Genomic DNA, 23,067 nt, shown 5'->3' on the forward strand with positions numbered 1-23,067 from the left:
CACCCTAAACCCAGCCCAGACGTTATGGCCGAATCTGGCGTGTCACATTGAAGTCTTTTAGCGAAAATCATGTTTTCATTTAAAACCCTTCTTAAACAAAAGAAACCTTAATTAACTTAAAAATAAACACACCTTTCAGTTGCGAAAACCTTGTTTAAAACATTTGATTTAAGAAAACTTTATCATTTAAAAATTAAGTTGTGGAAACATAGAAAACATACTATAATTTAGGAATCCCATGTTCAACTTCTCGTAATTACAATGAAAATAATAATAAGAATGAAGCCTTATTACATTCCAGTCCGAAAAATACTTAATAAAATAAAGAACTTATATGCTTTTAAAAGAGAAACAAGTCCAAGTTGTCTTACTAGCTGGCCACCCAGAGTCCCTCTAAACATCGAACCTTCTACTGAGCATCACCTGAAAATAAAATAAAAGAGGGGGTGAGTTTTCGCAAACTCAGTGTGTACAACCCTCGAAGGAAAACAAGCATTAAAAAAAACATCATTCATCAATCATGTAATGTAATCCTATCCAAATTATCCATCCGCTATACACCAGCTCCGTCCCCCGTCACACCATGTAGGGATATAAATATCGACCCACCCAACCCACATACCATGGTAGCCCGGTTGCGGAACTACCTTCATTTACATATTGGGCTTTAAAAGCCGTCGTTGATTCCACGATTATTAAGCAACCATGCAATCCTCATATACTTCCTCCGTTCCATAACTCCCACCCATATGCAACCTAAGCAGAATATCATATGTATGCATTTTACATCCATAAAACTTACATTCTACACCTAAGGGTATTTTGGTCATTTTTTCCCTTAAGGGCATTTCGATAATTTTCCCTTAATAGCGGTTTTCACTTACCTTGGCCCGTTAACGAGTCCTGTGAGCTAAGATGAATGAACACTATGCACCAGGTAGGATTCCAGAGAAAAGGAGGTGAGTCATTAAGACCGCTTAAGTACCAAGCTCTCCCTAGATCCAGTCCTAGACATGCATATACCCGTTGTCACACCTTAACCCTTTGACTTGTCCACGGTCGTAATATATTAATTAAGTCTTATGGATATCATATACTAGGCCCAAAACCCCTTACAAAGCCCAAACAATTTCACATACTTGTATCTGGCCCATTAAGCCCAATCATATTCGTATGGCCTATTAGGCCCAAATCACCTGTATATGGCCCATTAGGCCCAAATCACATTTATATGGCTTGTTAGGCCCAGTCACATTCATATTCATGCTCATATACAAGTTCCTATCACATAGCATCAACATTCAGTTTTTGCCTATTATGGGCCCAACAGCCCATCGGGCCCATTTAGCCTATTTCGGCCCATATGGGCAAATCACAACCCAAGTCCACGAAATTGCCCGTGGGCCTCAGGCAACCTATTGGTCTCCCCCTTACGAGTGTTCAAGGACTCGCAAGACTACCGTAGCCAAACTTTCGGCTTTTCGGCATTTCGGCTTTTGCTGATACATAATGTGTGTGCAATGTATGTACACACCTGATAAGCAAGCATGATGTGATCTCCTTAGCCTAAACCTACAATTGATATCACTCAAATATTAATCTTACATACTTATCGAATACTTTACCAAAAGCCAGAATCTTACCTTAACCTTACCTTGCGTGATAAGTATAACAACCCCTTCACTAACCACGATTAACTCCTAGATCTGTACCAATCGTAACTATTAAAACCAGAATAATAGGTGACTCGTATCCAACACAAGTCCCCTTACCTTACTATGGCTATTCGGCCAACCTTAGCAATGGATGAGGAATACTTACCAAAATCGCAAACACCTAAAGAGCAATTCGACAGAGAGCTAAGATCCGAGATTCGATACTAATTCACTACCAAAGTTGGTTGAAAGAGTGAGGGAAAATAATCGATACCTAGCAAAGAAAACTTATTGGAAGAGTAACACTCACACTAGATTCGGTCAAAGAGTATTCAGCCCTTGGGAGATTCGACTTTTCGGCTTTTCAAACTTAGTATGGTGAATAAGGTTTATTTGGTACAGATTAAAGAAGGAGAGTAGAAGAAGAAATTGGCTAAGTGAAACAAAGAAAATTGTGTCGAGAAGAATAGAAATCGGCAAGAAGAAAAGAAAGAAAAATAAAAAGGTTTTCGGCTTTTTGGATCTTGAAAAGAAAAGGGTTTTCGACTTTTGGAGAACGGGGTTTCTGGTAACAAGGTGAAGAAGAATTTCGGCAGAAGCCTGGCAACTCTGTTTTTGGCCCCTATTTATAGCCCTTATAGCTAAATTTTCCATGCCCAATTCCCAATTCGGTTTCATCACTTCTCCCTTCTCATCTCCTCGTTTTTCTCCCTGATAACCCCTTAATCTTTTCCTTAATTTTCTCTTCTGAACACTCCCCTTGGAGTCCATCTTCACGCCACTTTCATCCTTCTAGAAGGCCAAAATTAAACTTCTAAAAATACTAAGCTAGGATTCGAACCTTGGATCTCATTGCTAGCTACTAACACCAGCTTCCCACTCCCTAAGTGGCGTCACTTAGCCACTCTTCCACAAGGCTTTTTGATGCTATTTTCCCATATTTTTATTTAAAAGTCCAACTACTTGCCAACCCTGATTCTTTTAATAATTAAACTATAATTTCATTTATTCCTAGGTTCGAACTCAAACCTTAATTAAGACCTACTATAATTATCACATGGCTAGGAACATAAAACACAATTTTTATCAAAACTAAAAACAAAGAAAGTTCGGGATTGCGGGATTTTTGGGTTTCGAGATTTTTGGGGTGTTACATAGTGCCTATAGCAGGTTTAGAAGGCAATCTTTGGGATATCATCACCTTTTACCTAAACTTGGTAATACTTGGATTGAAGTTCAGTCTTAGAAAACACTCTAGCACCACCCAATTGCTCGAACAGATCTTTAATTCTTGGTAGCGGGCATTTGTTTTTAACAATCATCCAATTCAATTAGCGATAGTCTATGCACAAATGTAGCGATCTATCTTTCTTCTTTACAAAGAGAACCGGTGTACCCCAAGGTGAGACAGTAGGTCGAATAAATCCTCGCTCCAACAATTCTTGCAACTGAGCCTTCAACTCTATCAATTCTAAGGGTGCCATCCAATATGGAGTACGCAAGATGGGAGTAGTGCCTAGAGTAACCTTAATGGAAAATACAACTTCTCGATCAGAACGTAGCCCTCTAAGTTCCTCTAGAAACACATCCAAAAATTTACTCACGACTCACACTTGCTCAAAATCATTCCTCACTATTGTTGTATCTATTATATAAGCCAAATAAGCATTACCGCCTTTCAGAATAAACTTTCTAGCTGAAGCTATCAAAATCATTTCATAATTACTGTTTTGTCTCACATTGAAGATAAACACTTCATCACCATATTCATTAAGTAGTCATACACCTCTAAAATGACAATCAACCACTACATTATGCCTAAACAACCAGTCTAGGCCTAGAATCTCATCAAACCCATAGAAACCCAATAGCATTAAATTAGCAGCAACGACGTAACCATGAAATTTTAAAGGGCAATCTTTAATCACCTTCTCAACAATCATACTTTAATCAAGGGGATAGGAAACCAACACACTCACTTTAGTTAAAATGACATTCAAACTTTCTTTATTTACTAACTTAATGAAACTATACAAATGCGTCAACCCTAGATCTATCAATGCATAAATGCTAATGCAAAACAAAGAGAAGTTACATGTAATAACGTCTGGGGCTTCTACATCCTCCTTGTGTCACATCCTAGAAACTGGGCTAGTAGTATTGACATTAAATTATATATTAAAAATAGAGTAAATAGAAAACACATTAATAATTAGGACTAAATAGGAATAGAAGTTAAAGTAGAGAACTTAAATAGGTAAATTAAGACTAATGGCTAGTGGAAGATTTATTAAAATGAGGGTAGAATTAGAAGGGATTTATAGGACAAATAAACCAATTTTATAAATAAATTTGGCTATATAAGCCAATGTTGCTCATTTTCTTTCTTACATTTTAATATCCTCTTTTTTATTTTCTTTCTTTCACACTTTCTTTATCTCAAAACCTGTTTCATCTGGTAGTTAACTTGTTTTCAAAATTTTGTGCATTGCATATTCTGAGAAACCAAGCACCATTTTCTTCTTTAAATTTTCAAGTAAAACACAATTTTTTTTTCTTTTAACCTTTGGTTCAGTTATAGAGCGGACCACTCGGGAGTCACAGAGGACAGCAAGATCGAAGTTAAACAATCTATTTTCATATTAAATCTGCATGAAATGCTTTTGGCTAAAGTATCTATGATTTAGATAATAATTATAAATATTTTTTTATTATATGTTTGGCTTCATGAAAATGATGGATCAAAGCTAGCAAAGCTATGAAATGTTTTCCAAAAAGATTTTCAAAGAGCATTAACAAAAATATAAAAGGTTTACGGTCCAATTCAGTGAAGTTTTTAAGAAAACTTATAAACCGAAAGGTTTTTCTCTTGAGGAAGATAATGAACAATGGTTGTTTTGAAATAATAGGGTATACTGAGGTTACTTTAATTAACAGGCTAGATTTGCAAATATACGTAAGTTCTGAGGGTTAAAAATTAAAAAATAAAGGCAAGTAATAGTATAGTGAGAATCTGTCATAATTAACGTTAATAGGGGGCTATTATTGAGTGAAGAATGAATTTAATTATTTTAAAAAATTATGTGATGTGTATTTGTTCATACGAAGCTGAAAATTTTGGAGAAGCATAGACCAGTAGAGATAAATGCAATGAGAAGGTCACAGAGTCGACGTGTAGTGAACTAAGGCGAGTACTCTGTATACTGCACTTGAAAATAAGATTGCGCTCTACGAGAAGCCAAGTAAGACGTGCGAAGCCTATCTGTATGTTGTGAAGTAAGCATGTGTATGTGTGAACCTCTTCTATGCGTTGTGCAAACCCTTACCATGAATCTGTATACATGTGTTTTTACATGTTATGTAAACCTTGAAAAAAATGTATATATGCGTCCAGGGTTAGGTTAAAAATTTACAATATCTATAGGCGTTTAAAGTTTGTTATATAATATAAATATGCATACTGTTATATTAATTATATAGGTGTTTATGGGACTTAATTTATATAATATATAATCATGATGAAAAAGGGTACTGCTATATACAATGAATGCATGTGCATGTATTATTATAAATAATATATATCTTTGCATTAAAAGGTTTTGTATTATCTAATATATATAAATCTATATGTTGTGAGCGAACCTTTAAAAGTGAGCTATGAACCCATATGATATGTGAGGATTACCATGCCGTTTATGAACATATAATATTATGAAAACCCACATTGCATACAAACATATGTCATGTGTAAACCTGTTCTTTTATGCTTGATGTTTTGTATATGTGAGCTTAATGTTTTATGAACTATATTATGACATGTTGTGGTACTGCGAGCTTTGTTAAAATAGTGAGCCTAAAATGGCGTGATCTTTAACTGTGTAATACTGTGATATTTTGGCATTGTGAATTTTTGGAACCATTGGATATAGTGGCATGCTATAAGATTGTAAGTGCTCACCCATATAGTGTGATAAGGCATTGTGGCCCAGTGATTCGATGGAGAAATAAGGGAATGTTTAGTAATGCTCCATTCACTGGAGATCGTAAGGAAGTGTTTTTCAGAGAGTTTGAGCATTCTTGCTACACTTATATGGTGATTCAAGTGACTCTGTGAGTCTTAGGGTGTGTTTTGGGATATCCATTTATCCAATGAGTATAATATTTGATTATGTTTCCTTTTCATAAATTGTCATTGTACCACTGAACTGAACTGGGTTAGTTATATATGAACTGATGATATGTGAACTAATTGAATGAGAACCTCCTGTATAGGAAAGCGTTTATGTGCGAACTGTTATGTATGATCTGTTTGTATAGGGTTGTTTGGTATGTGGATTTTTTTTATGTTTTCTAGTGTTGTATACATATATATTCACTGAGCTTTCCAAGCTCATCTCTTTACATTCTTTTCCCTTTTAGACAAGTAGTGCGCGGGATAGTGAGGAGGGTGGTAGTTCAATGATCCATCACATAAGCTTTCTTTCTATAATATGTGTATCGAGCTTATAAAACCCCAAGAAGGCAATGTGGAAATTCCCAAGCTAAAGACTTAGAATGGGACTTAGATGACTTTATACAATTTAAAAATAATTTTTTAAAGGGTTGTAATTGGACTTTCTGGCCTATTTAATTTTTGGGACTTTTTAATCTTTGTGTTTACTTGTTTGGCTGAAATTACTGTTTGAATTATATGATACTACCTATATAAACTAACGAAATTTTGCAGCTAGTAGGGCCAGCCGAAACTCAGGTACACCTTATTCTGCCAATTATATCATTATTGTTTGATTTAGAAAAGCATGCTTTTTGGACTAAATGCTTGTATGAAATATTCTATATATGTATGGTGAGGATGGATGGTTGGTGTGATTTGTTGTAGTTTTTTAGAGAGTCACCTCGGTGGCTAATATGTCACTCGAAATTTGGGTCAAATCATCCTGGTCAGGTTTGAAGTGTCACATTTAAGGGTATGAAAGCCAGTTTTACAAAATAATAATAATAAATTAGTGTGTTATAAATAAACAAATAAATAATTTAAACCTTTTTGGACAAAAATAATCTTGAACAAAATTTAGTTATAAATGGGGTAGGAACAGGAACAAGTTGCCTCCTTCGAAAATGTTTTTTTTTTAACAAAATTTGCTTTAAATCACTTGCCACTTCTAACTATCCCATTTTCTTTAAATTAAATAAAATAGTAGATAAAGATGCCTCCTAGACGCAGGCGTCCTGTTACAAACGCACCGATGGAACCACCTTCGGGAGAAGCTATTCCTGGTACTAGTTTTGGTCCCTTGGTTCAAGCATTGATTGGGGCATTCTAGAGTATAGTCGTTAGGAACTTTGCCCCAGCTGCTAGAAGGTTGCCACTCGAACGACTTTGAGCTTTGGCGGTAAAAAATTTCAGAGAGCAAAAGGAGTTGATCTGATGATTGTTGAATATTGGTTGGAGAGTGTTGAAATGACCCTTTAATAGATGGAATGCTCGAATGAGGAGAAGTTAGGTTACATTGTATCCTTACTAAACGAAGAAGCTCATCACTGGTGCAATACGGTAAAGAGGGGGACCACTGCTGATCACCTGACTTGGGAGTTCTTTTAGGAGTCCTTCTGAAAGAAGTACTTGGGAGAGTAGTACACGGATGCGAGGAAGAGAGACTTTTTGGATCTGATTCAAGGAACTATATCTGTAGCTGAGTACGAGTCTGAGTTTGTGCAACTTAGCCAGTATGCTCCGGAGATACTGTCCTTTGAGAGGGAGAGGTGTAAGAGGTTCCGGTTTGGGTTAAATCGAAACATTCGGGCATATCTAGTGGTAGAGAGCACTAAGGCCTTCGACAATTTAGTAGAAAGGGCTAAGGTTATGGAGGAAACACTAACCAAGCCACCAAGACCGGGATAAGGTGCTTCGATATGGAAGCCAAGCAAGAGAGGTCGAGAGATTTGGAGGTCCAATAGGAATGATTAGTGGGATTCTCCTTCGGGTCAGGCCAGGCAGTAGAGTATAGCGGTAGTTTCTTCAAATTGATCGGCTGGGTTCTCAGTGTGTTAGCACTTCGACCGTAGGCATCTAGGAGTTTGCTGGTGTTTGGGGCATGTCTGCACCGTAGGTCGAATGAGCATCAAATTCGTAATTGCCCGATGATAGATGAAATGGCCCAAATAGCAACATCTACTAGACACCTAGACCAAGGTCATTCTTGTAATGGGAGACCTATGAGTCAGAGATTAGTCATCTATATTGTAGCTACACAGACTGAGTTAGGTGGACTTACTCGTGTTCATGTCGCGAAAGCGCTCGACGATGAATGTGATAGCAGGTACCTTTTTACTAAAATCCTTCTATTTATTCTTGTAGATAGATTCTGGTTCTACTCATTTATATATTGTGAGTAATTTAGTGGAGCGAGTTGGGGATTCCGATAGAGACCATTAGGCAAGGAATGGTTGTGACGAGTTCACTAGGAGGATGTGTTTTGGTTGATCAGGTTTATCAAAGTTGTCCGTTGACAGTATAAGGATACATTTTCCTAGTAGACCTAATGGACCTATCATTTTATACGTTCAATGTAATTCTTGGGATGGATTGGTTGACCAAGCATGAGGAAAGGATCAATTTCGAGACGAAGCATCTTACTATGAGGGAAGAAGGTGGATTAATATTGTAGTCGTAGGGGAGAGACCCAAATTCTTCTCTAATGTGATGTTTGCAATTAAGGCTGAGAAGTTGATGAGTAAAGGTTGTGAAGTTTAGTTTGCCTATGTGCTCAATTCTGAACGTAAAGGTTCGGGAGTTCAGGATATCTGTGATGTGAAGTATTTTTCTGACGTCTTTCTAGAGGAGTTACCAGGTTTGTTGCCAGATTAGGAAGTTGAGTTTGATATTGAGGTTTACCCTGGTACTGCACTGGTGTCCATTGAACCTTACAGCATGGTACCGAAAGAACTCAAGGAGCTAAAGATCCAGTCACAAGAGCTATTGGATCAAGGGTTTATTCGACTGAGTGTATCGCCTTAGGGTGTGTCGGTGTCGTTTGTAAAGAAGAAAGATGGTACCTTGAGGTTGTGTATTGATTATCGATAGTTGAACAAGTTAACCATCAAGAAGAAGTATCCATTGCCTTGTATTAATGACCTATTTGATTTGTTCAAGGGAGCGACAGTGGTTTTGAAGATTGATATAAGGTTTGGGTATTATCAACTCATGGTGAAAGAGGCTAGTATCCTAAAAACTATGTTCAGGACTTGGTATGGGCATTACGAGTTCCTGGTTATGTCGTTGGGATTAACAAATGCACCTACAGTGTTCATGAACCTGATGAAATGAGTTTTTCACTTGTATCTGGATCAGTTCATAGTGGTCTTTATAGATGATATTCTCGTGTGTTCCCATACTGAGGATGATCATAATGCACATCTACAGGTTGTATTTCAAATTTTGTGAGAGAAGCAGTTATATGCGAAGTTAAATAAGTGTGAATTTTGGCTTTGGGAAGTGATATTTCTTGGGCATGTGGTGTCTTCCAAAGGGATTCGTGTGGATCCAAAGAAGGTTGAGGCTGTCTAGAGTGGTAGCAACCAAAGAGAGTTACTAAGGTCCGCATTTTTCATGAATTAGCAAGGTACTATTGTAGATTCCTTAAGGGTTCTCCATATTAGTTGCACCCTTAATGAAGCTACTTCAAAAAAACGTGTCATTTAAGTGGACTGAGGAAAGACAGAGATGGTTAATGGGGGATTTACCAAAAAAGGGTAGAATTAGGAGGGATCTATAGGATAAATAAACCAACTTTATAAATGAATTGGCTATATAAGCCGACACTGGTCATTTTCTTCCTCACATTTTAATTTCCTTTTTTTTTTATTTTCTTTATTTTCACATTTTCTTCATTTTAAAATCTATTGCATCTGGTTGTTAACTTTCTTACAAAATTTTCTTGCGCATTGCATTATTCAAGCAACCAAGCACCATTTTCTTCTTTAAATTCTTAAGTAAAACACCAATTTTTTTCTCTTAAGCTTTGGTTCGGTTATTGAGTAGACCACTTGGGAGTTACGGAGGATAGCAAGATCGAAGGTAAACAATCTATCTTCATATCAAATCTGCATGAAATGCTTTTGGCTAAAGTATCTAAGGTTTAGATGATAATTATAAATAAACATTGTTTATTTATATGTTTGGCTTCATGAAAATGGTGGATCAAAGTTGACAAAGCTATGAAAAGTTTTCTAAAATGATTTTCAAAGAGCTTTAATTAAAAAATAAAAGGTTTATGATCCGATTTAGCAAAGTTTTTAAGAAAACATATAAACCGGAAGGTTTTGCTCTTGAGAAAGATGATGGACAATGGTTGTTTTAAAAGAATAGGGTTTAGTGAGGTTACCTTTAATTAATAGTCTAGATATGCAAATATACATAAGTTAGGAGGGTTAAAAATTAGAAAATAAAAGCAAGTAATAGCATAGTGAGAATCTATCATAATTAAAGTAAATAAGGGGTTTCTATTGAGCGAAGAATGAATTAAATTATTTTGAACAATTATGTGATGTGTATTTGTTCATGCAAAGTTGAAAATTTTGGAGGAGCATTGGCTAGCAGAGGAAAAGGCAAGGAGAAGGTCCATAGTCAACGTGTGGTGAACTAAGGTGAGTTCTCTGTATACTGCACTTGAAAACAAGATCGTGCTCTACTAGAAGCCACGTAAGACATGCGAACCCTATCTTCATGTTGTGAATTGAACATGCGTGTGTGCGAACCTCTTCTACGCATTGTATGAACCCTTAGCATGAATTTGTATGCGTGTCTTTTTACACGTTATGTGAACCGTGAAAAAATGTATATATGCATCCAAGGTTAGGTTAAAATATACAATATCTGTAGGCATCTAAAGTTTGTTATATAATATAAATATGCATACTATTATATATGTATTATATAGGTGTTTATGGGACTTAATTTGTATAATATATAATCACTATGTAAATGGGTACTGCTACATACAACGAATGCATGCGTAGGTATTATTATAAATAATATATATCTTTGCATTAAAAGGTTTTGTATTATCAAATGTTTATAAATATGTATATACTCTGTGCGAACCTTTAAAAGTGAGCTATGAACCCTTGTTGTAACACCCCAAACCGGGCTTGGATGTTATGGCCGAATCTGGCGATGTCACATTGAAGTGTTTTTCATAAAGTGTTATATCAATGAAAACTCTTACTATATATTTAACCTCTTTGTGTGTTTCTGAGTTATGTCATTCATTTCAAAACTTGTGTCACTATCCAAAAAGTATTTACTTTAGAATCGGTATTCATTTCCAAAAATGTCATTTTATAGCGGAAGTTTTTTTTAAAAATAGTTGCGTACTTGCATTTACTTTGTAAAAACATTACTTCTTTTGAAAACTCGAGTTTTCCTAACACTAGCAGTTATAAACCAAAGCAAATAAAAATCCCTAGTTTAAAGATTAAAAATTTAAAGAGGCTTTATTATATAACCAAATACCAAAATTAAATTACTTATAAAAATAAAGCAATTATGGTAGTATATGCAGATGTGTGGCCGCCTTTGAGTCCCTCGTAGCACCGATCCGCCTAAGCCTGGGGATTACCTGTATAGTTAAAATAGATGGGTGAGTTTACGAAAACTCAGTGTGTGAAATCCTACAATAGCAATCAATCAAAGTAAACACAATTTTGGGCCTAAGCCCTTTTAGTTTCAGTTTGGGCCTGAGCCCCTTTTTAGTAATAGTGACAATATCAGTTTGGGCTTTAGCCCATCTCAATACAGAAACAGTCATGTGTTTGGGCCTTGGCCCACTATAGTAACAATAAATAGTGCAGTAACAGTACAGTATCAGTAAACAATATGTAAGTCCTACCCATCCAGCCTCTACACCATCTCTGTCTAACCCTACACTCCATGTGGGGATATAATCAACCCACACATCTCTACACTCTAGAATTAACACCGGTTGCAACACTAAACAATATTTGCAGCAGAGCTACCAGTATAATAGGCTTAGAGCCATTAGTGATTTGTAGCAGAGCTGCTAGTACAGTACACTTCCTCCAATCATATAAAAACCTATCCCTATGCAATGCATCATGCAACATGTCATAATATTATACGTGTATTCAATATGGTTACAATAGCATGCTAAAATATAAACATACATCACGTAGGGGTAAATTAGTCATCTTACCATAAAAGGGCAAAATTCTCATTTTACCTCATAAGGGCAAAACAATCATTTTAACCCATAAGGGTAAAACAATCATTTTACCCCAAAAGGGCAAAACAGTCATTTTGCCACATGAGGGAAAAATAATCATTTTTTCGATTAGGGTCCAAGAACACTTACCGACCCAACAGATGGTCCACAATCGTCTTAGGCGACCCGTGCAACCTTAACAATCAAAATGTGGAAATGGGCCCAAGGCCTATAATGCGGACCCATGTGGGCCTACACGCCCGTGTGGCCCACTTATCCCAGTAATGGCCTTGTCTATGTGAACTACACAGCCTAGCCCAACATTCTCCTCACTCTCGTATGGTTTACTTGTGTAGGGCCCAATAGCCCGTGGGGCCCAAACGGCCCATTTCGGCCCAACATGGCCCAAAATGGCCTAAGCCAATGAAATCGCTCATGGTGGCCTTTACGATCAAACACCCACGTTTAGGCGTTCGGATTACCACACGAGAGAGTGCACGCGCGTGTAGCATCAACGGTCACTTATTTTGGCTTTTACTAATCTACGATCAAGGGCAGTGTTTACACACCTTGCTTCTATTTGCAGAGAGAAGAAATTACTCGCACCTTGAACCCTACATTTAACAATAATCTTCAATTACTTACTTAATCGAATACCTACTTGGATACACACAACTAACCCAATCATTGAATCCACAGAATAACGTACCTTTGAACAAGCCACGAAAGGAGATTCGTCCACCCTAACACCAACAAATAATCTTTTCCCTCTCCCTCGATAAGCTTTTGTGCACCGACTAAACATAGGTAAACACTTAATAAATAAGCATCAAAATAATACCATTATATTACTCGAAAATCATCCAATCGATAACCCTGTTGCCTTGATGGAACAACCAAAGTCTTTTTCACCTTATCAGTTGAGAGAGGATGATCATACAAGCCCTCGGTTACAACCTAAAAATTAGCCAACCTCCTGTTAACGCCTAATCGAAAGAATAGTTTGAACTAAACCAAAATTTAGTTTTACATAAAACACCCAACCGACACTTGTAACTACCCCCAAAATCGACAGAGAGCAATGGGAAGCAGTGAGGGTAAAAGAAAGGGGTAGAATTCGGTCAAAAGTAACCAATTGAGAGAGCAAGAAAGGAAGAGAAATTAGTCAAGAAGTAACCGATTGGGAGAGACAATGAAGGAGAACAATCGGTCTATAAGAACAAGGGAAGAAATGAAGAAGAGAATCGGCTAGCAAAGCTGAAAGAGTTGAGAGAGGGAAGGGAGGTATTCGGCTAACAACAAGGCAAGAAAGAAAAATGTGATTGCTAAAGAGGTAGGGGAAGAAAAGCACAAATGGTCAGTAGGGCACTGAAATTGAATAGCAAAACCAGAAATGAACAAAATGAAAAGTACCCATAAAATCCCTTAGTAGAATTTGGCTACCAAGAAAATGAATGGAAGGAACTTGAAACCAATTGTTGAAGCTACAAATGAGAAGAGAAAAGAACCCCAAAACGCAAAAGGGAAAGATGAGTATACAAAACTAAAAAAAAATTAGAAGCATAACCCCTAGGCCGAATTCTTGAGTGCCTAGAGTCCCCATTCGGCACCAACTCCTCACAACTTCAAAATCCCTTGATTCTTTCCTACAAACTCTTCTCAAATCCTTCCAAGACCAATTCAAACTGCACTCCACTCCACTCAGCAGTGTTTCAGTCACCCTCTACTACCCACACGGCTAGTGTAGTAAACTAAAACACTCCACTGCTCAAAGTAGGATTCGAACCTCAGACCTCAGACAACCATAGCACACCACTTATCCCCTAGGCCAGCAAGCTCTTTCTGACAAGCTTTACCTATTTTTATTTATAAGCCTGCTGCCAAGAGACAGTGTTAAATCCTTTAAGAAACAAAACTTTTTGTACCTGCCCAGGCTTGAACCCAAGACTTCTCAGACACTTTTCAGGACACTTAACCATTCAAGCAGACATGTATTTGTGTCACTTTCTTACACATCTAAATATTTATGAGCAGCTTCCTAACTGTTCCCATACTCAAGACCTAATACTTCTAGGCTTAAAATTCGGGGCGTTACACTTGTGATATGTGAGGTTTACCATGCTATTTGTGAACCTATAATATTACGAAAACCCACATTGCATGTGAACATATGTCATATGTGAACCCTGTTATTTTATGCTTAATGTTTTGTATATGCGAACTTAATGTTTTGCGAACTATATTATGACGTGTTGTGGTACTGCGAGCTCTGTTAAAATTGTGAGCCTAAAATGATGTGATTTGTAAATGTTTAATACTGTGATATGTTGGAATTATGAATATTTGAAACCATTGGATATAGTTGGCATGCCATACGATTGTGAGTGCTCACCCATATAGTGTGACAGGACACTGTGGCCTAGTGATTCGATAGAGAAATAAGGAAATGTCGAGCAATGCTCCATTCACTGAAGATTGTAAGGTGTGTTTTTCGGAGAGTGTGAGTATTCATGCTATACTTATATGGCGATTCGAGTGACTCTATAAGTCTTAAAGTGTGTTTTGGGAGATCCGTTTATCCAATAAGTATAATGTTTGATTATGTTTCCTTTTCACGAGCTGCCATTGTATCACTGAACTGAATTGGGTTAGTTATATATGAACTGATTGAATGCAAATCACTTGTATGCGAAACTGTTTATATGGGAACTGTTATGTATGATCTGTTTGTATGGGGCTGTTTGGTTTGTGGATTATTGATATGTTTTCTAGTGTTGTATACACGTATATTCATTGAGTTTTCCCAACCTCATCTCTTTACTTTCATTTCCCTTTCAGATAAGTAGTGTACGGGATAGCGACGAGGGTGGCAGTTCAGTGGTCCATCGCACAAACTTTCTTTCCATAGTATGTATGCCGAGCTTATAAAACCCCAAGAAGGCAATATGGAAATTCCCAGGCTAGAGACCTAGAATGGGACTTAGATGATTTTAGACAATTTAAAAATAATTTTTTAAAGGGTTGTAATTGGACTTTTTGGCCTGTTTATGTTTTGGGACTTTTTAATCATTCTATTTGGTTATTTGGCTAAAATTGTTGTTTGAATCATATGATACTGCCTATATGAACTAACAATTCATTTTGCAGCTAGTAGGGCCTGCCAAAATTTAGGTACGCCTTATTCTACTTATTATATCACTTATTGTTTCATTTTAGAAAAGCATGCTCTTTGGACTAAATACTTGTATGAAATATTTTTTATATGTATGGTGAGTATAGATGGTTTGTGTGATTTGTGGTAGTTTTTCGGAGAGTCACCTCGGTGGCTAATGTGTCGCTCAAAATTTGGGTCGGACCATTCAGACCAGGTTTGTGGTTTCACACGTTGGCTCGCATCATATAAGTTCTAGATGAAGCTTTAAATCTTGGCCCACCAGTGGTCCTTCTCGTATTTCTCTAGGTGGAGCCCGACCTCGCGGCAGCTCCAGTTCTCAGCCCTTGTTGTGCAACTCGATTTACCAAACAGATTTCTCAGTGCCCCAATCACTTTATTTCGAATAGTCCCTAACCAAATGGATTTATGCACCACACCCAAAATAAGCACTCGAGGGTTTCCAACAAGTACTCATATGATTTTTCCCACATTGGCCGCAAATAGCTAACTATGAGGTAAAGGGGGTTTAAGTTGACACAATTCCCAACAACTGAGTTTGAGGTAACGATCGAATCAAGCAAGGTGAAGAAAGAGAGGGAATTGGAGGAAGACGAAGACACTAAAAAAGATTTGGAGGAAGAGTCAGAAGGCAAGCTAGGCAAAGCGGATGAAACATCGGATCCTGATTCTGACTGATTTTACACATTTTCGTTTAATTTTCAGTTTTTCTTTTAATTTGGACTTAGTATTTTTATTTTATTTGGAATTTTTTTAATTTTAGTTTTTAAGTATTTAAGACTTTAATATTATGTATATGTAGTGTTTTTAGTTTTTCTTAATAGGAACCCCGAATTTTTGAAGGTACAACAATATAGAGCCAAAACCGAGATGGGGGAGTAGTCTCACCAATCGTATTTCACAAATCAAGAAAATCGTGTAATCTTTGCCCTTTATTTTTTTATTGTAGATTAGGGACAATGTGTTAAATAAAGTGTGGGGGTGACTTAGGAAAAAAAATTAAAATTTCCTTCTATGTTATTTTATTTTCTTTACTTTTAAATTTTTAATTGAATATTTTCTATGTGCTTGAGCTCGTAGAAATACAAGTGTTTGGTTAGGAGCATTTTAATAGGATTTTTTGAATAAATAGTAAATTTAGTTTGATAATAATTAATTCTAAATTTTTAATTTTAGATTATTTAGTTCAATTTACTACGTTGTGAATATATTTAAGATGTTAAGTATGCCACATGATAAATTTGTATATAAATAGCATGCATGTTTAATTGAATTATAGGTTATAGAAATTGATAGACTTAGACAGTTTTTTGAGCCAAAAAGCTATCCCATTAATATTTTCCCTAGTACCTATTTTGAGCCTTAATGCAACTTTTTAATGAACTCGAAATGAAACCTTAAGCCTATTATATATTCTATTTGATCCTTAATTTCTTGGTCCTAGTACGGATTTAGTCACCAGACCATCAATATTGATGGATTAGGTAGATACATCTTGGTGGTTTCAAAAGAGAATAAAAATAAAAAATTGAGCTTTTAGAAAAATAAGGAAAAATGTCAATCAAGAAAATCTTGAAAAATAAAAACAAAATGAGTTGGAAAAAAAGGTACGCTCACCTTTGTTCAAAAAAATTACGAGCTTGGATGATTGTACTCATGAATACTATACTAGGCCTTAGAAAATGGAGAAATAAGGAATGTGAGGGAAGTGGATATAAGGTGGTGAGCTTACGTATACTCGAGAGAGTATCGGGAACAAAATCATGTGCCAAAGTACTTTCGTGCTTAATCGTTTTGTCAAGCATATTCATTTAATTCCAAACCAACCTAAGCCGCAGAACGTTACAAGCTGAAAAGTCCTATATGACTTAGGTAGTACCTTATGTGAATAAAATTGTGCCAAGTTTGATGTTTTTACTACTTATATTCATTTGAGCATACATGTATATTTTTATATTTGTTTTGATGGAACCATATACTTAACCTTCTTTTATTTGTTTGCTTTGTAATTTATTGAACTAACTCGTCTAACGTTAGAAATTGTGAGTCAATTGTGTATCACTCTAGAGTTATATATTTATTTACATTTTCTTGTTAATATACTTCTCTCCAATTTCATGTATCAAGCTAGCTCGAGTGCATTTTATTTTCTTTGCATGTTTATTTCTTTTTTTTTCAGTTTAGTTTGTTTTTAGTTTTATTTTGTTTTCGTTTAGTTTGCTTGAAGACAAGTAAAGACTTAAGTGTAGAGGTATTTGACCTTTCGTCAATTGTACTAGTTAATTCGGGTCATTTCTGCACTTGAGGAGCTTATTTTTTATACAATTTAGTATTTTATATTACGTTTTTGGTATTTAGTAACTAGGATTAAATATTAGTAAAACAAGTACTTTTAACGCATTTTATCAGTGTTGCGACCCATTAGCCTGACAAGGGCCTTAGGTAGTCCTAGTACGTTTAATTGAATGTGTAGGATAAAGATGCATAGGTCAAATTGATGTGGAAGCAAGGGATGAGTGATGCAAAAACTTCCCGGGATGTCAAAGAACAAAACGAATGACACAAATCAGAAATTACATGTCATGTCGCGCCATGCAAGGGCTATGGCCGACACAGGTCAACATGATGCCGAAGAATACCGAGACTATTTTCTTCCGCGCAATCATCCTTATATGAAGACCTAAGACGTGACGAAGACCTAATTTGGACTTCCAACACTTCTATAAATAAGACATTAGGGGATTGATGAAACTAAGCCACCCTAGATGCACTGAAAAGCCCTAGTAGTTTAGGGGTAGGGTTAGATTAGTTTTCTTTTGACTTTTCATAAACTATTTATTTCTCCTCTTGGAATCAATTTCGATCCAAGATTTTATTTATTTTATCGAAGTATTTCAATTTATTTATTCTTTGCATTAGATATATTTCATTATTCCAATCAATTGATTTGCTACTTCATTCACCATTCAATATTAAATCACAATTATTCTAATCTTGTTTCTCTTTCGATTCAATTATGTTATTCACATGATTTATTCAATTGAGATTGAGATTATGAATAAATGAGTGGCTAAATGCCTTAAGGGAGATTAACGAGTGGAAGGGGATGTGATTAATGGAGGATTTAGGGTTTCTCGAGAGGGTTGTTGGTATAAGTTACGTGTTCTTCAACCACTAGGGTTGACAATCCTAGGAAGTTATCATAGGCTATATGAGGTCAGGATATAAGTCGAATTGAGTAAATCATAATTTATCTTGGTTGGAAACGTGAGGTCAGAGATAAGCGAGTATCAACCAAAAGATTAATTAGTCAGGAGCCTGGAGCTAATAATTGGTTAATCGGTAACTAATCCATCCTAAACCCTAATCTAAAGTTAATTACAAAGCCTGAAGCGAGTAAATCTTCCTAATGGTTTATTGATTTTATTTGTTTGTTATTTTCTTATTTATTTATTTATTTAGTTATTTAATTTCTCTCAAATAACTAATTTATGATTTATCTTAATACAAGAATTAATTAGTACTGTTTAGACTTATTATTGTAAAAAGGTTTTCATAGATTTATTTCATCCTCCCTTGGGTGTGATCCTCAGAATACTTCCTAGTATTTCGTTATACTAACTACATTACAATTTGACTCGTGTAGTTGCGGACACCACCGTTCTAAATTCTTTTATATTTTTTGGTGTTATATTTTACTATAAATGGTAACTTGTTCATAGGTGGTCAACAACATCAAATTTTTCTTTCCCAATGGCTTGAGATTCTGCACATGTTGTAAATTCTCTGATGCTTGTGTGAACAGCATCAAGTAAAGCTTGAATAACGACCCTGATCTAAAGCTTGTGTGAGCAGCCCAAATACAGAAATGGAATGGACAGAAAGTTTAATCATGAATTTAGTTTACATAATTGCAAATTAAGTGAAGACTTAATGGTAATTAGTATAAGTTGGCATGTATGCATATGAAAAAGGGGTTGAATTTTATGATCACATTATGCTAAAGTACTAATTCATTTTCTATGTTAATAGATTGAGTACGAGCACATAAGGATACCATGGATTATAATGTCTATATGAAAGCATTTTTATTACTTAATTTGTGTAATGTTAAGGTAAGTTGAGATGTTTTCTTCTGAACTTAATAATCATTCATTATGCTTACCATCGTTTCCTTTTCTTGTAGTTGTCGAATTGCGAAACACATCGATCGGATCACCTCGAAGCTCACACTATCTAGTCATCTATTTGGTAGTCTTTTAATCGTTTTTTAGTCTGGTTATGTGGCATGTACATAGGTATTTACATATGGTGGTTTGAAATGTTAACTTAGTTGAAATCTTACCTAATGTTTGATTTTAGTAAGAATTATGCTCAAGTGTATTTGAACATGAAATAGTGTGATATCATAATGGTATACAAAGGTTATATGCATAGTTGATTTGGTAGGATTTTATCAAGTGGTTGGAAATGATTTGAGTGTCAAATTGAGGTACATTAGTTTAACCGAATGGAAATTTGTTGATGTTATGTTTTGGTATATGAGTTGGTTTGTTTTAGTATAGTTTTGATACAGGTTTTGAGTTGAGTTGTAAAAGTTTGGGCATGGAAAGGGACCAAAATGAAGGTTTTGATATATTTGACACTAAGGTATCGATACCATAGGTGAATGTATTGGTACTTAGCATTTTTCAAACACCGAGTTTTAAAATGGTATCGATATCGGACTAAAGTATCAATAATCTATATTAGGTACCAATACTTTCTAAGGGTATCGATACATTTGACTTTGTTTTGTTTTTACAAAAGAAACATAATTGTAAAATGGTATCGATATTGGATTAGGTACTGATACTTCATAAAAGGGGTATCAATACCATCTGACAAGCATCGATACTTGTGTTTTTATGATGAATTTTCTAAACATTGAAACTATAAATTGTATTGATACAATTTCAGGGGTATTGATACCTATTCTGAAACTTTAAAAACTTTACAATTTGGTCCTAATTCATGTTTGAATTTAGTAATTGAGCTTTCATAAGCTCGACCAAGTCCCGGAAGACATCGTATGACATAATTATGGAATATTCTAATTATGAATGCTCATAATATGATGTAATTCGAATATTAAATGTTGTAACTACTTCGATATCAACCTTAGTATTCCATAACTCGAACCTAATGATCGGGTCAAAATAGGGGTCTTACAAGAATGGTAAAAGATCAAGATTAAAGAAGAAATTATATTTTTTTAATTAGTATAAATATACTTATTTTAACTTGAATGTTGAAGTTTTTTTTTTAAAAAAATTGTATCTAATTTATTTCATATTTTAATAATATAATTAGATATTTAATAATCTTAATAATTGTATCTTAATAGTTGTTTGATACAATTTGAATTTTATTAATTAATAATATTTCTATTTGGTTTTAAAGCATAAAGAAATAAATATAAACTGTTAAAAAATTAATATTAAAATAAAAAATGAATTTAATGTTTTAACATGAAAATTTAAAAGTTAATTTGAAACTTTGAACACATCAAATATCATAATTAATTTAATCTATTATTAGTGTATATATCCAAATTAAATCAAAATCTAATCTGAATTCTCAAAATACTTTTTATTTGTTCGATTTTAATCTTTTAAAATATTTACATAAAATTTCAAGATAGAATTTTTATTTCACTTTTATTTAAACTCATAATAAAGTGTTGAAGTAATCCATCTTCAATTACACTTTCATTATAATTTAAACTATTCAATTTAATCAATAAAAAATATCTTATTATTTCAAATTAATTTTAATTTAAACAAAGATTAATTTATTATTAGAGAATGAAAACACAAAAAAGAAGCATACACAAAAAATACAATATACACAAAGATGTTACTCCAAGACAGGCATGAAATATTTATTTTATAATTTAAAATAAAATTATTATTTACTTCATTGATAATATCATTAATTTATTTACATAGGTTTTTTAGAGATTAAAAAAATTAAGATTTAAGAATAAAAAATATAAATATATGTTCATCTTGTACATCTACATGTTTTTTAATATTATATAATTACTTAATTATGATTTGAAAGTCTTTTGCTTTTTGAATATTATATATTAATTATTTTTATATTGATTAAAAATAAAAATATAGACATGTATATTCACGTATAATGTATCTAATATCGAAAACTAATTTTTATAAATATGTAATTAATGCAAATTTTTGTTTGATATGTAGTTTTTAATTTTCTGTGGTTTGTCATTTCAATATGTTAATATAATTACCTTATAATTTTAAAATGTAAATTAATTTGAATCTCGGCCTAATAGTTAAATGTGTTCATTACACTATGTGTGGTCTAGATTCGAGTCATGCTAGTCACGTTGATTGTTCAAGCTTTACTCTGTTATTATAATTCAAAAAAAATGTAAATTAATATAAAATATTAACTTCCCTATGCACGGGTACGAAACATATATCACCTTTAATTATATATTTATTTCAAGTGTTATATATTAGCAAGATCTAGTGTTCAATTAAGTTGTTGGCACCAAATTATTTATTAAGATACATGTATTAATGCTAACTAGTGGAAACTGATACTGAAATTTGATTATTAACTGAAAAGAACATACAACTTCTCTGCCTTATAGTGTACTGGATTAAGATGCATGTAAACATGTGGCTGCTAGCTAGCTAGCTATGTTAAGCACGTTTCTGCCTGTTATTTTGCAGGGGCAATGTTGATGATAATGATTCGTCGCAGCACGTTGTGGAATTTCAACATCGAAAAGACTATGAATCAATGACAATGAATGAAACAATCATGAATCAAGTTAGCTAGTTTTTATCTAGGCAGCTGTTCTGAAATTGTGGGGGGCTTTTTATGGAACTTTCTTTGTTTTTTTTTCTTTTCTTTTCTTTTCTTTTTTTCTATAAAATATTAGCCTAAGCTCTTTTCAGCGTGGAAAATGCAGGATGAAAATAGTGATGTTTCTACCCTTTTTTGTCGAATCAAGGAACATGTTTTCTGTTCCGTTTTGGCTTAACTTTGCATGAAATTGAACGCAATATTCCTAAGTTTCTGTCGCCATAAAACTTGTAGAAGGACGTACATTTTAGCATTCTCTTCCCTTTAAGTAGTGGTGCAGAAACACTACTGCATACACCTTACTGTAGTTAATGAATACACTAAAGTGAAAGCACCGGTGCAAGATTAATTAAAACCCTAAGTTTATGTGAGTTTCACTTGCCAAATTAGCTAATTACATAAATATGCTAATTCAGAGAAGAAAGTGAACTTGGAGTTCTATCCAACTAGTTCAGGGATTAATCAAACTATAATCTTTCTTTGGATGAAAAAATAACTTGTATGATAAATGAAAATATTAGTACACAATCACTTATGGTATAAGTTGTGCGAACAACCATAACTTATTTGTTCATCAGCTTTATTAGTTAACAGTTTTGTATTTTTCCTTATGTTTTTAGTAATCTTATTAGTAAAAAAGTAGAATTTTATCTGTAATAAAAAAGAAACTTATCTCTGTCATATGAGACAAGCGAAGCTTTGAAAAATTCTATTTCAAATATGATTTTTGAAGATTTTTTATAAGGTAAATTGATAGCAAGATTTCATAAAATCCGAATCCAAGGATCAGACTTGAAGTTGAAATTGGGCCGGAAAATAATATCAATACTTGAAGATAATGTAATAAAAAAAGCTTGAAAATAAATATTAAGATAAAACTTTTGAAATTAAATGGATTTTGTTCCACACTATATATAGGTAATTTTGAGATTAAAACACCCACTTCAAAACCTATTTAAGAAAACTTATTTTGTGAAAAAATGTATGTACTGGAGAGAGCCTTATTTTTTAGATTAAAGCAACCTATTTCAAAACCTAATCAAGGAGAAAAATATGCAGAGACTTACTTTCAGATTAAAGCAACCCTACTTGAAAAGGGGAATTGCTTCAAAACCTTATTTTGAGGTCA

The sequence above is a fragment of the Gossypium hirsutum genome, chromosome A12, assembly GCF_007990345.1.
Source record: "Gossypium hirsutum isolate 1008001.06 chromosome A12, Gossypium_hirsutum_v2.1, whole genome shotgun sequence".
In the NCBI taxonomy this organism is placed as follows: Eukaryota; Viridiplantae; Streptophyta; class Magnoliopsida; order Malvales; family Malvaceae; genus Gossypium; species Gossypium hirsutum.